Raw genomic sequence first — 15,971 nt, 5'->3', positions numbered from 1 at the left:
TAATACTGGGGTCCATGCAATCAGCTAACTCTCTCCTTTAAAAAATTGCAAGTCTTGTACTTAAATCACTTTCTTTTATTTGTTTTAGTCATTGGGATACACTCATGCTGGGATGCCACCTTGAACAGTTTTAGTCAACTAAATTGAATCCAGGACTTATTTTTAAGTTTGATACTTAACTGTGGAGTATGAAATCCCACCTGTTTGACATTTTGCCTGAAGATGGTGGACTATATGTTATGATGTCATCCATGAATACACTAATAAAATTCTACCAAAACAGCTATCGTAAATTTTAAACGTCATTTGTGTTCTCTTTTTATACATATTCCACACCTGGAACCAACCCAAGAGTCAGATATATGGTTTAAATTGGATTTGGTACTTACATATCTACAGTATCCTACAAATGCTTCATACTTTCATTGTTGTTTACCTCACTGTGAACTCTATGTTATTGAACCTAGCCATTTCTGGTGTCCTACATGTTGATTTGCCTAGGTTCTATCGAATCCTTATAACTAATTCATGTGTGTGTGTGCACACGCATGTGTGTATATCTGTGCTTGTTTATCCTTCCTGCTTGACATCTTGTATAGGTTTATGTGTCTGTAACTTAGCAGTTCACTAAAAGAGTGGATATAATAAGTACCAGACTTCTGAGTTCAAATTCTGCCGAGGTCAACTTTGCCTTTCATCCTTTCGGGGTCGATAAATTAAGTACCAGTTACGTACTGGGGTCGATGTAATCGACTTAATCCGTTTGTTTGTCACCTCTTTGTTTAGCCCCTTGTGGGCAATAAAATAAAAAAAATTTTTAAGTACTGGAGTCAATTTGTTCAACTAAATACTTCAAGGCATTGCCCCAGCATGGCCACAGTGCAATGGCTGAAACAAGTAAAAGATAAAAGAAAGAAGATAATTGTTTCTGATTTAGGCAAATGACTAGGCGGGGTGAGGTGTAAGTCGATATCATCAGTCCAGAACTTAGGATATTTTATTTCATTGACCCCTAAAGGGTGAAAGAAAATGTTGACCTCAGTAAGACTTAAACTAAAATTGTAAAGAACCACAAAAAATGCCATGAGGAATATTTACCCATATTCTGATGACGCCGACAATCTATTGCCCTTAATATTTGTTTTAAATTTTGGCACAAAGCTAGAAATTTTAGTGAAATGTGTTAGTTGATTCAATCAACCCCTGCACTTGACTGCAACGCTATCAATGCTGAAAGGATGAAAGATTAAGTTGACCTCATCAAAACTTGAAACCTGCATGTAAAGAGTCAGAAAAAAAATGTTGATTCTTGAGTCGCAATTGCCATTTTGGCTATAGCTACACCCTAACCATTGGTGCAGCTCCTGATTACCTTGGTGATTCCCTTAGTGCTACTGTGATTAAGGTGTTGGCAGAAGTAGTGGTCTTCTTTCTTTCGAACAAACACCCTTAACCCTTTAGCATTTAAACCGGCCATACCCGGCCAAAATATTCTCCCTTGTTTTATGTTCAAATTGGCTAGATCTGGCCTCTCACATCAGCCCTACCATATAATTCTAAAAATGAATAGTTACTTCATCAAAATCTCAAAGCTACGAGATAACGCAAGATTAATTTAAAACAATGCGAATAAATAAGCATTACTTTTGACAGAATAATGTGAATACTAAAGGGTTAAGGTGATTTGAGTTACTGCACAAGTGACATATGGGCTTTCTGCCCTCAATGACCACATATAGTTGTGAGCTATTTGGCTTATTGATCAGGTCCAGAATCTGAGTGTCTATTTGTATTAGCATTTCCATGCTTTGACCCGATCAATTCTGTTCCTGCAGTCTCTCTATCTGCAAAACATTGGTCTTCTCTTCTACGTCAAAACGAAGTGCTACTACTAACCAGCAGACTTTTTATTTCTGAGAGAACACGTGAGCATCTCCCTCTGATCACGAGCAGCAGTAGTGGCGGAGCATCATAGCCATGTGTTAAGAAGAATTCTTTGGGGTTTGAATAATTCACCTCAGGAAACATGGGTGTTTCATTCATCATCCTTAAACCTTATTTAAGGACCTTTTGAGCAGAATGGATGACTCGACCTGAATAAAATTTTAACTGGGCTCCACCTGTAGTAAGGTCATGTGCTGTTTATCTTGACATGCGATCACCATGTCACATGGGTGTACTCTTATCAGACAGGTGGTCATGATGGATGTATTGGGCTTTGTATATTTGTACCCCAGAGTCACTTTGATGGCATGCATTGCTCTCTCACTCAATAATAATAATTTCTACTATGCACACAAGGCCTGAAATTCGGGAGGAGGGGGATAATCAACCCTTGTCCTTGGCTGGTACTTATTTCTTCAATCCCTAAAGGATGAAAGGCAAAGTCGACCTCAGCTGAATTTGAGCTCAGAATAAAAAAAGCAGTTCATCTCATGCGCTAACAATTCTGCCAGCTCACCACCATAACAAAAAAGAAAAGAATAACAAAATAAAAAAAGAAAAAAATTGAAGATTATTAATATAATTTCGAGGATATTTTCAAAACCTTACTTTTCCCAAAATATTTTTTACTGATTCAAACCAGGTTTTAAATATATATCTTGTTTTTATTTCATATTTATATTGATTGGCTTTTTTAAATCATTTTTGAGTCAAGCACGCCTGATTGCTTTGATGAATGAATCACAGAAACACACACACACAGAACAATAACATCAATCCAATAACTGGAAAGGTGTAGGGTGTATCACACACATACACACACAGAGAATAGTATTCGAGGGGATGCTGCTATAGTCTCTGCATACACACACACACAGTCAAAGAGAATGAAGTGAAGGTGAATGAGGGGTGAAGTCAGCAAGAAGATAGTGTGGTGTGGAGTCACACGCTGGTATTTCACACACACACACACACATATATATATATATATATATATATATTACACACCTTCAAAATTCAATCAAACACATACATACAGACTATTACATACACATCCCATATATTCACAAAATTACATTAAATCACACACATCTCACACACACACACACACACACAATGTACCTCTTACATTTCTGTGCATCACATTCCATCACATAACACATCACCAAATTCCATCTCATACACACCCATATATGCATCACTAAATATTTGCTGAGCTAACAAAAAGCCTCTGTATGCTCAATCGACCTCCAAGAAACAACAGCCAAGTTACCTCAGATTACACTCAACCACTTCAAAAAAAAAAAAAAAAAAAGAAGACCAATGTAATCAATTCTAATTATATGACAACATGGGTTGGTCACAACTGGAAAGCTTTTGATTCATAGCTCTGCTTAATCAGGGCTGTTCTGGATCTAATAAAAAAAAACCCTAGACATTTATCATTTGACTCAGTAATATAACAAGATTTATAGGAACTGTAGATTAGATCCCAATCACCCTAACTTCTGTGAGATGAGTGGAGTGGGGTCTTTTGTTACAACAACAACTGTCTTTCTCCGGAAGCACTCAACCATAAAAGTGATAGCACCTGATTTTTATTTATTCGGTCAAACCAATAAAATGCAACTAACCAAATAAACTAACAATAACTCATTTCTTCAAAGAGCAAATTGTCCCTCCCTGTGGCACACAAACTTGTCTGGTTTTTACAAAGAGTATTCCCAATTTTCTTTTTATTATTGACACACACAATACCATCACAAACATCATAGACGCATTTCCACATACATCACAAACACACATCATACATAATATCCCAAGCACGTGACATACGCACACCTCAAACACATTGATAAACACAGACAGACTATCACTGATTTCCACAGAATCTAGTTGTTTTCTCTGTTAACAACATAATGGTTGCAGTCAGATTTGAACTCATGACCATGTGCTTAATTGTCCAGCCCATATGGCCGCTACACCATTCTTACATTGTTATTTGAAGTTTCTTAATATTAAAACATCTTGACAAACTGTTCATACACTTGTTCTTTATTTTGATCTACCAAGATGGTATTTGAACATAGAATTCCGTGCCGGTGGCACATAAAAAGCACCATCCGATCGTGGTCGTTGCCAGCCTTGCCTGGCCCCCCCATGCCGGTGGCACACAAAAAGCACCATTCGACCGTGGCCGTTTGCCAGCCTCGTCTGGCACGTAAAAAGCACCCACTACACTCACGGAGTGGTTGGCGTTAGGAAGGGCATCCAGCTGTAGAAACATTGCCAGATCAGACTGGGCCTGGTGCAGCCTTCTGGCTTCCCAGACCCCAGTTGAACCGTCCAACCCATGCCAGCATGGAAAGCGGACGCTGAATGATGATGATGAATCAAGGGGAATAAAACTGAATAGAAATACGGTAATGAAGGGGTTAAAGATAAGATTTATAACGGTCTGAATAATTATAATCAAATTGGTTTCAAATTTTGGCACAAGGCTAACAATTTCAGAGGAGAAAGTAAGTCAATTACATCAACCCTAGTGATCAGCTGGTATTATTTTATGCAAACTAAAAGGATGAAAGGCAAAGTCCACCTTGGTGGAATAATAATTATAATCATTAACAACAACTACTACTACTACTACTCTCAGACATTTAAAATATAAACAATGAAAACGTTTTCTGCTGCTAAAGATAACATGTTAACAAAACTGGACATCCTATCAGAGTGGTCAGATTTAGCCAGTTACAATGCTCAAATTCTGAATGCTCTTAATGCCAACCCACCCAAGACTATATCTGGTTCTATGATACAAGTTTTGTGTTCTTTCGTGTCCAGAATTAAAACTTTCTATCAATTCTATATTAATTTCTGTTCCAAACACCAGTTTAATAATCCTTTCTGCTATATGCACAAAACCTGACATTTTGGCAGAGGGGTTAAGTCCAACTGCTTCACTAGTATTTATTTTATAAACTTCTAAAGGACGACAAGGAAAATTGACATCAACAGCATTTGAACTCCATAAAGGGCCAAAAGAAATGCTACCAAGAATTTTGTCCAACATCTTCTGCAAGCTCACTGCCTTACACCAGCTCAATAATGGTAAAGATATTTTACTAATTACTCTCTCTTTTACTTGTTTCAGTCATGTGACTGTGGCCATGTTGGAGCACCGCCTTTAGTCGAGCAAATCGACCCCAGGACTTATTCTTCGTAAGCCTAGTACTTATTCTATCGGTCTCTTTTGCTGAACCGCTTAGTTACGGGGACGTAAACACACCAGCATTGGTTGTCGAGCAATGTTGGGGGGACAAACACAGACACACACACATATATATATACATATATACGACAGGCTTCTTTTCAGTTTCTGTCTACTAAATCCACTGACAAGGCTTTGGTTGGCCCAAGGCTAAAGTAGAAGACACTTGCCCAAGGTGCCACGCAGTGGGACTGAACCCAGAACCATGTGGTTCGTAAGCAAGCTACCTACCACACAGCCACTTCTACTACAATATTGTTCATTATTTTCAAAATTAATTGAAACAAAGTCAGGATACCTCAACAGAAACAGAGTAACAAATGGGTTTAAAATGTCTCATAAATAAACAGAATTTATAGGCGCAGGAGTGGCTGTGTGGTAAGTAGCTTGCTAACCAACAAAATGGTTCCGGGTTCAGTCCCACTGCGTGGCATCTTGGGCAAGTGTCTTCTGCTATAGCCCCGGGCCGACCAATGCCTTGTGAGTGGATTTGGTAGACGGAAACTGAAAGAAGCCTGTCGTATATGTGTGTGTGTGTGTTTGTCCCCCTAGCATTGCTTGACAACCGATGCTGGTGTGTTTATGTCCCTGTCACTTAGCGGTTCGGCAAAAGACACCGATAGAATAAGTATTGGGCTTACAAAAGAATAAGTCCCGGGGTCGATTTGCTCGACTAAAGGCGTTGCTCCAGCATGGCTGCATTCAAATGACTGAAACAAGTAAAAGAGAGAGAGAGACCGCTGCCACCACCACCACTACCGGCGGTAGTGACAATCTTCAGTTCATCTGAAGAGGAAGTTTTCTCATTCCTCACCGTTCTAAAGCTATTCCAGTAATGTCGTTATCAGAGCTTCGGGGCAGTCTGTGATTCGTTTATATGGGAAACTATTTCTGAGGGAATCTTGTGTTGTAGGTTGGAAGACAACCAATGGGTCTAATTAATGATCAAGACAAGGAGGGGGAGGGGTTAGTGTAAATAAACAAACAAGAAAACATCAAAACAAACCAAAAAAAAAAACAAAACCCTTCATGGAATGCTGTAATATGCTCTCCTCTCTCGCTCAGACATTCTTACACACGGATACACACGTGTAATGAACTGTTACCAAAATATCTTCATCTTATCAAATCGATCAATCGATATCAGCTTTCCATTCCTTAACATCTTAAGGATATGTTGTTTCTTCTCTCTTTCTCATATATATATATACACACATATATATACACACACATATACACACACATATATATACTCACATATATATATACACACACACACACACATGTGCATATACACACGCACACACACACATATATATACTCACATACACACACACATATACACACACACGCACATATATATATATATACACACAGACATATATATATATATATATATATATATATATATATATACCTGAATGATGTACCTACTATGGATGCTGTCCAAAAACTAAAAGCTAGCAAAAGAATATATCACACATAAACACATATATAATATCTATTTGTATCAGTGTGTATATATACACACACACACACACACACACATGATTAATAACTAAAGAATATGAAAACTAAAAGAACACATCACACACATAAACATATATATCTATTTGTATGTGTGTATGTACACACACACATGCGATTTATGCATAGAATTTTTCCCAAAATGTTTAAAGAGATAAAAATTGCCTCTATTAAGATTTTAGATAAGAACATTATCAACAGGAATTAATCAGAAAAAAATGTTTATTCTTAATTATTTGATAATTTATCAAGAAAATATTTTTAGAGGAAGAAAAGAAAAGAAAAACATTAAAAATATAAAAGATCAAATTATTGAGAAAAAACCCTAACAACCTCACCAGGGAAACAAAGAAAAAAAAAAAAACCCAGGGAAGATTAAGCAGCAGAAGATGGTGTGGGGCAGTAATGGTTTGTACACCCCAGAACAAATAGCGTGTTTAGCCACAGGGAATGGGCAGTGACCCTTGCTGCAACAGCCACCCCGTTTCTCAGACGGGCAGCAGAGATCCTGATTTTGTGGAGAAAATCACCAGTGTGGGGTCGAAGAACATCTGAGGTCTTGATAGCAATTGGCAAAAACTGATAGCTTTGGTAAGGAACTAATACTTTCATCATGTAAGGGGACAGGAAGCCTACATTTATATGATTAACCCTTTTTATGCCAAACATTTGTGACCAACCCTGGCTCTATGATACATCCAAACACCAGATTACTAATAGTTTCAAATTTTGGCACAAGGCCAGCAAGTTCAGGGAAGGGGGTAAGTTAATTCCATTGACCCCAGTACTCAACTGGTACTTATTTTATAGACCCCAAATGAATGAGGGAGCACATCTTAAACATGTCTCCAAAATGTGGTCCCGGCTACCTGTCTTTATTATTGTTTATTTATTATTATTATGGTTGATGTTGTTGTTTAACCAAGGTCAGTACTGATTAAAAAGACTCATGATCAAACATTCCAACCATGACCATCCATCCTAGCTAATTTTCAAGCAATTGACTTTTAAAATGATGAACTACCTTATACAAAGTGTCTTTTAAGATGGTAATATACAATTTAAAAGAAATTTCGACTGCTATTTCTAGCAAGCCAACCCAACACATAGAGGCTTGCCTATTTTCATTTTATTTAAAATTATTTTTTGCTAATTTACATATCTTTCTGAAAGACACTTTATGTCAGATGACCGGATGTTTCAATCAAGTGACCTGATTGAAACCAATGAAGAACACTTCATGGTTACTCAAAATACTAAAAACAGCAACTAAATTCCTTCAAATTATATCAGTTCATCTTTTAAAAAGAAAATATTACAGTTCTACATATACCTATTTCTTTACTACCCACAAGGGGCTAAACACAGAGGGGACAAACAAGGACAGACAAAGGGATTAAGTCGATTACATTGAACCCAGTGCGTAACTGGTACTTAATTTATCGATACCGAAAGGATGAAAGGCAAAGTCGACCTCGGCGGAATTTGAACTCAGAACGTAACGGCAGACAAAATACAGCTACGCATTTCACCTGATGCGTTAACATTTCAGCCAGTGTGCCACCTATCCTGCATATACCACCCGCTCACCTTATCCAATCCTTAATCCCACTTATATACCCCACCTTGTAATTTGAGTGTACCCCGCTCCATCACTTCTTCATCATCTTCCTTCTCCCCCCACCTCTTTTCCTCCTACTCAGGTAGCCATGTATCTTCTTTACTGCAAGGCATCTATTTCTGTCCCTCCACTCACACTTCTCTCCTCTGGCACAAAGCCACCTTCCTATATATTACTCCCTCTTTAACCCTTTTGTTACCAACCCGGCCAAAACCGGCTCTGGCTCTGTAATACAAATGTCTTGTTTTCATTAAAATCTTCCACCAAGCCTTAGTCACAATTCACGTTCCTAACACCAGCTTAATAACAAAGTTGTTTTACTAAATTCTTTGTTATATTTAAAATTAATTGAAAGAAACACAGAGCATCTCGACAGAATATGGTAACAAATGGGTTAAGCTGAGAGGTCCTGTCTTGTAAATTATTTGGTGGCCTCACTGCTGCTAGCTTCACATAAAAAACACCCAGTCCACACTGGTTGGTGTTAGAAAAAGCATCCAGTCTTAAAAACCTTGCCAAAGCAGGCAGTAGTGCTTGGTGCAGTCTTCTGACTTGCCAGTTCCTGTCAAACCATCCAGCATGGAAAACAGACATTAAATGATGATGATGATATACAACAAACAAAGGGTGATCAAGACCGAAATGTCCCTGATCATAGGACTACTCAGTCAGAGCTGACGACTTGGAGCTGAACAACACTAGAGAGTATGGAAACAATAACTGGAGCTAGCTGAAAAGGTCCTGTTGGTTGCCAAGGAAATGGTTAGATGCTGGCTTGATATTTCACCACCACCAGTACTGTTTTGTGTCATATGGCCATAACACACACACTAGCACATGGATATTTTACTCTCAAACACACACAGACACACTCACAAATATTTCAGAGTCAAAACAAAAACAATAAACCAGTTCAAATTTATGAAAATGTAAAACATATGAATATCTCTTATATTACAGAAGTGTTATGTTACAAAAAAAGGAAATCTAGACATAATGTGGAATACTGTAACACAAAACCAATGAAAAACTAGGTTCCATCTGATAGCAAGGTTGTCAAGGAAGCAATACTTTCATTATGTAAGTGAGTGGGCTGCCTGCATTTATATGATTAACCCTTCTGATGCCAAACTTTTGAGACCAACACCAGATTACTAATGGTTTCAAATTTTGGCAAAGGGCCAGCAAGTTCAGGGAAGGGGGTAAATTAATTCCATTGGTTCCAGTACTCAACTGGTACTTATTTTATCAAACCCAAATGGTGGAATTTGAACTCGGAATGTAAAGACTGATAAAATACCATTAAGCATTTTGCCTGGCATACTAATGATTCTGCCAGCCTTAAAAACCAGATTGATAATGAGTGACAAAATTAAGTTACTAAATTCTTCAATATTTTTTTTTAATTATTTGAAGCAAAGGAGTTAAAATATACTTTATGTATACTTACAATATATTTTGTCTTGCTATAGAATACTGGAGTTATCACTCACTCCTAGAGTTTTGCCAAGCCATAACAAAACAGTTTCAAAGTAGTTGGCCATCATCGAGTTTTGTGTGACCTGTCATAAAATATAATACATTGTGAATTAGATAAGTGAATGCAATTAATTATGCAAGGCACCAAGCAGCAAAGAAACTAATCAGTTCAGTATAGGAAAGTATCTGAGGATTTTTTCTTTCCTTTTTGCCAGTCAGTGACATGACTTTTCAAAACAGAGTAGGGACCCCAATATTTTCCCTCAGCAGTAAAGGCACATGGCCTTGTGGCTGGAGTGTTGAACTCACAATTATTAAATCAAGACTTCACTTTGTGAACCAGGTGCATACCAAAGAATTTACCACTTAACCTTTTAGCATTTAGACCGGCCGTATTTGATCAAAATATTCCACATGCTTTATGTTCAAACTAGCCAGATCTAGCCTCTCACACCAACGTTAGAATATCATTCGAAAAATTAACAGTAACCTCATCAAAATCTCAAAATTACAAGATAAAGCAGATTAAGGATGAAAAAAAAAAGGGGGGTTAGAGGGTGATGCGTACCCTGTACACAGATGAATTTTTTTGCAAATTATGGTGTGGTTTAATGTCCGTTTTCCATGCTAGCATGGGTTGGACGGTTCAACCGGGGTCTGGGAAGCCAGGGGGCCTGCACCAGGCTCCAGTCTGATCTGGCAGTGTTTCTACAGCTGGATGCCCTTCCTAACGCCAACCACTCCATGAGTGTAGTGGATGCTTTTTATGTGCCAGGCAAGGCTGGCAACGGCCACGATCGGTTGGTGCTTTTTACGTGCCACCGACACGGTATATATACATACATATATATATATATATATATATATATATAGAGAGAGAGAGAGACAAAGAGTGTGTGTTATCTGTGCTCATGATAGTGTTAATAGATTGAAAATAAGAAAGAGGGTGATGGTGGTGTTGGTAGTGAGGAAGTTTGAATAGCAGAGATGGAGAGAGAGAAACAGTCAAGTCAAATAGCTGTTGTGGAAATTACAAGTGTTTGATACAAGAGGAGGAGAGTGACACCAATTGGACTAATTACAGTGAAGGAATCTGGTGTACAATGGTGATGATACCGAAGGGGATGCTGATAGCAATGATGGTGGTGGTGGTAATGATGATGACGACTGGAATGATTGTAATGATGAGGTGATGAAAGAAGTAGTAATGATAATGCTGAAGATTGTGATGGTAATGATAATGATGAGGATCGTGATGACGATGATGATGATAGCCAAGGCGATGAAGATGATGTCTGAAAAAATACTAACAATGAAACAGACAAAGAGAATAATACAAAGAGGGAATAAAATTCTTTTCCAAAATTGAGCTCAAAATGTCAGCAAAGTGATAAAGAGGAATCGTGAATGTGTTTGTGTGCATGTGTAAGTGTATGCATGTGTGCATGTGCATTTGTGTGCTCAGATTTATTTGACCTTTGTCCTCTTGCATCATGTGTTCTAGAAGAACGAGGACACGGTGACAGACAGAAGGACTAGCAGAAAGACAGACAGGCGTACATACAGACAGAAATGGAAATGTTGACAGACAGGAGAGAAAGACATACAGACAGACTTAGACTCCCTGATCAAGCTGCTCCCTTTTGAAAAGATTTGAAGCTTGGGGGGGGGGGGGAACAAAAAAAAAGGGAGCTCTGCAAGGGCTGACTCATTCATCCACTTTAGGTGAGAGAGAAAGAGTCCTGGGATTCTACGAAGAAGGAACTGTGTGCATATGTGTGTGTGTGTGTGTGTGAGCACACACGCATAGGCACATGTGTGTAAATTTACGTGTACAGTGAGGGGAGCATTATTATGATGGATGAAAAATGGCAAATGCTGCCTGCCATTCTCTTCAGAGCGACACTGTCAGTATATATGAATAGTCTGCTAAAAATGGAGAGAGAGTGACTGAGGGAATGTTACCAGACAGCTGATATTTACCTCGAGAAATAAGGGGTTGGAGTGGAGTGGAAGAGAAGAAAGAGAGGGCTTTGTTAATATTTCCAAAGTTAGAAGAAATGACACAGCTATCAACTTTCTTTGTTTTTTTCTCACACAATAATACACTTTTTTTCCCAGTCACCTTGACTTTCTAGGATATATATAATAATGTATGTATATACCTACACACAATCTTACAAATATGGATATCATCAATACCATTATAATTTAGCTTCAGCATGGAATACGAATGCTATATGATGACGATGATGATATGCATGTACGTACAATTCCGTGTGTACATATATCAATATAGGTATGTAGAGATGTATGCATATATGTAACTATATCCATATGCATGAAGGTACATTATATATATATATATATTATATTAAATTAGAGACAAAACCACTATTAGGCAAATCAAACAGTGAAAATCATAAACCAATACATAGAAATAAAATTAATTAATAAATAATTTAATATAATATATATATATTTATACTATAAAATTAGATTTAATCCTAAATCTAATTTTTCCCTTTAAATTTGGATTTACTCCCTAATATTATTTTATATATATATATATAAAGAGAGAGAGAGAGAGAGAGAGTTAATGTCAAAGCATTAAAAAGATATAAAAGAAAAAAAACTCCATAAATACATGTGATTGAAGTATTTATGGAGTTTTTCCGGTACCTTCATAATGCTTGGAATATTAACTCAACATGGAAGAGATAAGTCTTGTTTCAACTTTCTCCCTTAAAATAATTATATATATACATATATATATATATATATATATATAAGAATAATTTTGCGTAATGAGTTAAAAAAAAAAGCAAGGCTATGTAGATATTAGAACATTTATAGATAGAAGATCTTACAGCTGTTTCCAGGATATTTATCAATTATATCCCTTCATCGGAGACAGTGTGAGAGGATGGTTAAGTTATAGTTAGTTTAGATGTGATATAAAATAGAGAGTGAGGTGGAGGAAAGAAAATAGATGCAAGATATGTAGGGATATATATATAATTATTAATTTAATATATAAATTGCTTATTTCCATGCTGACTACCTAATAATTATCATTAATGTGATTTTTATCCTTATTTTATGTGTGTATGTGTATGTATGTATATATATATATATATATATGCAGGTATGTACAAACATACACAAGTATGCATTTCAACAAAAAAAACCACTGCACCCAACACTCACAAATACAAATGACCCGATAGCATATATCGTACTTTTGCTCACTGTAGTCAAATCTCTCAGCTCTGCCACCCATAATCCAATGGAACATTGAGAATGTGGCAGCTGGAAGGAGAGACAGATGCCCCAGCATCAGCTGAGTAAAGTGGAGCAACATGAAATTCAGTTCCTTGTTCGAGAACTTGAAACACCACCTGATCCAGGAATCAAACCCATGTACCCAATGACAAGGTAAAAGTACATTCTTCGTCATCATCTCCACTGGGCAGATCACATCCAGCGTATAGAGCCCTCTCGTCTCCCAAGGATCATACTCTACAGAAAACTTGCAATCAGACCAAAACCCAGAGGAGATCCAAAATTCCGTTTTAACCCTTTCATTACCGTATTTATTTTGAGATGCTCTGTGTTTCTTTCAATTATTTTAAATATGACGAAGAATTTAGAAAAATAACTTAGTTATCATTAAGCTAGTGTCAGTAACATAAATTGTGACTAAGCTTTGGTGGAAGATTTTAATTCAAAACCTAAGAAAACAAGACATTTATACTCAGAGCCAGAGGCGGTTTCGGACGGGTTGGTAATGAAAGGGTTAAAGACCAGCTCAAATAGACCTTGGCTCAAGCTAACATCCAGCCATTCTCATGGGAACAGATTGCCGTGGATAGGACAGCCTGGAGGACTGCTATCCGCAATGGAGCCAGCTCTGTCGAACAGAACAGACAATGGAATATGGAGGCAAAATGCAGGTGAAGGAAGGAGTGTCTTCAACATCTTCAACCTGCACCGACCATCCCGTGCGAGTTCTGCCCACAACTCTTTCACCACCAACTTTGACTCCAAAATCACTTTCAGCACAAACATCAGCCAAGGAGACTGGATGGAAACTGACGAGACAAACCCAATGCTCAGGTATGAGCTGGAGCCGATGAATATATATATAAATAAATAAATGGAACAAAAACGCAGGCCAAGAAAAACAACAATTAGAAGGACAGGCAAAAAAAACTGGTCATTCTTGGCTTTCTCTCTTCAGTCAAGTACCAGAAGTCACAACCATTTCAGACAGTTACACTTCAGATGGTTCGATCTGGTTGTCCTCACACATACATACATACATAGAATGAGAGAGAGAGAGAGAGAGAAAGAAGAGTTAATAATACAAATAAACAAACTTCGGGCTAGATACACAAAAGATGCATACATGTGTGTGTATATACATATATATACAGGAGACCAAAAGTGTATGTATGCCACTATATGTATATATGGTAATGATAATGATGAGGATTGTGATGATGCTACAGGGATATTGAGCATGCTTCAGCAAGCTTACAGCGATGAGGCAATGGGCCATACACAATGTTTCAAGTGGGAAAATGTCCCTGGAAGATGAGTGATCTAGAAGACATGAGGTATTGTGCATTGAGAATTTGTCCCTCAGGGACAGACAGTCGATCAAGAGTTCTACTGTGACGTTTTGAATCGTTTGAGGGAGAACATTTGGTGAAAGCGACCTGATCTGTGGAGCATGAAGGATTGGATTTTTCACAACAACAATCCATCCTGTCACCAAGCTCTCCTCACTAATAAGTTTCTTGCCAAAAATCATGGTATCACTTCCACAACAGCCCTGTTTGCCAGATTTAACACCTTTAGGCTTCCATCTCTTTCCAAGATGAATATGCAGCTCAAAGGACACTGTTTTAGCACTACTGTTGAGATCCAGAGCAAATTGCAGAAGGTCTCCGATTCGCTTACAGAAACTTACTTCAGACCAGATTCCAAAAGTGGCAGGAATTCTGGGACCAGGGTATTCCTGTGCAAGGTAACTATTTCAAAGGAGATGTTAAAACTTAGGTAAATAAGTTATTTTTTTATTAAACAGTCTGGGAACCTTTTTATACCACCTCACAGTTGTGGGGAATGACATAGAGGAGACAGGTGCCAACGTCGCTTCACTGGCACCTGTGCCAGTGGCACATGTAAAAAGATTCGAGCGAGGTCATTGCCAGTATCGCCTGACTGGCCCTCGTGCAGGTGGCATGTAAAAAGCACCCACTACACTCTCGGAGTGGTTGGTGTTAGGAAGGGCATCCAGCTGTAGAAACTCTACCAGATCAAGACTGGAGCTTGGTGCAGCCATCTGGTTCGCCATCCTCAGTCAAAATCGTCCAACCCATGCTAGCATGGAAAGCGGACGTTATATGATGATGATGATGATGAGACAAAAGTAGAATAGGAAAAATGAAAATATTGAAAGAGTAGGGGAATAGGGCAATCAATTTAAAGGGAAAAGAAAAGAGTAAAAACAAAATTAAAGAAATAGTAAGAAGTAAAAAAAGAAAAAGGGGGCAGAAAGGAGGGAAGGATAAGATGAAAAGGAAACAGAGTAAGGATGAAGGAAAATGATGCTGAGATGTGTAAGGTAGCATTAATTTCAGTACTGCTGCCTGACACTTTAACAGAGAACGAATGCATGACTCAGTGCCAGGTAAGAATATACAGCGCAAGAGTTTCTAGAAAATTCACTCGGATACTAATTACTGAAATTTTTTTTTTTTTTTGGTAGCTCTATGGTTAAAGAATTTGCTTCACAGCTTTGTGTTTTGGGTTTAGTTCCTCTACAGCATAGCACCATGAGCAAGTGACTTTTAGTATTGCCTAAAGCCAACCAATACCTTATGAGTCAAAATTGGTAGATGGAAACTGCAGAGAAGCCTGTCGTTGGTTGCTTGGATGGACAGACAGACAAAATGTTTTGTGTGTGTGTAAATAAGTTGTCTGAGCAAATAATGGTAAACATTAAATTCCATAGCTCTGCATTCTTAAAGGAGTGGAATAAAAAAAATCCATAACTTGTAGAATAGGAAAGGCTTGACAGCAGGAAGGGAATCTAGTCATAAGAGTACTTCCTTAAAT

General features: G+C 37.8%; 1 protein-coding gene across 2 annotated transcripts in view; it reads right to left on the bottom strand.

The window, feature by feature from the left end:
- LOC115222379 overlaps positions 1-15,971 on the bottom strand; it is a 49,472-nt gene that overhangs the window by 15,882 nt on the left and 17,619 nt on the right. The window contains exon 2 of one of the 2 annotated variants that reach the window (XM_029792590.2): positions 9,814-9,925. The exons of the other annotated variant lie outside the window; for it this stretch is intronic. The gene's annotated coding sequence lies outside the window, so the exon portion shown is untranslated. The remainder of the gene's footprint in view (positions 1-9,813; positions 9,926-15,971) is intronic. 2 annotated transcript variants of the gene reach the window in all.

This window comes from Octopus sinensis, linkage group LG19 (genome assembly GCF_006345805.1).
Source record: "Octopus sinensis linkage group LG19, ASM634580v1, whole genome shotgun sequence".
Classification (NCBI taxonomy): domain Eukaryota; kingdom Metazoa; phylum Mollusca; class Cephalopoda; order Octopoda; family Octopodidae; genus Octopus; species Octopus sinensis.
This window is presented reverse-complemented; position numbering and strand designations above follow the sequence as displayed.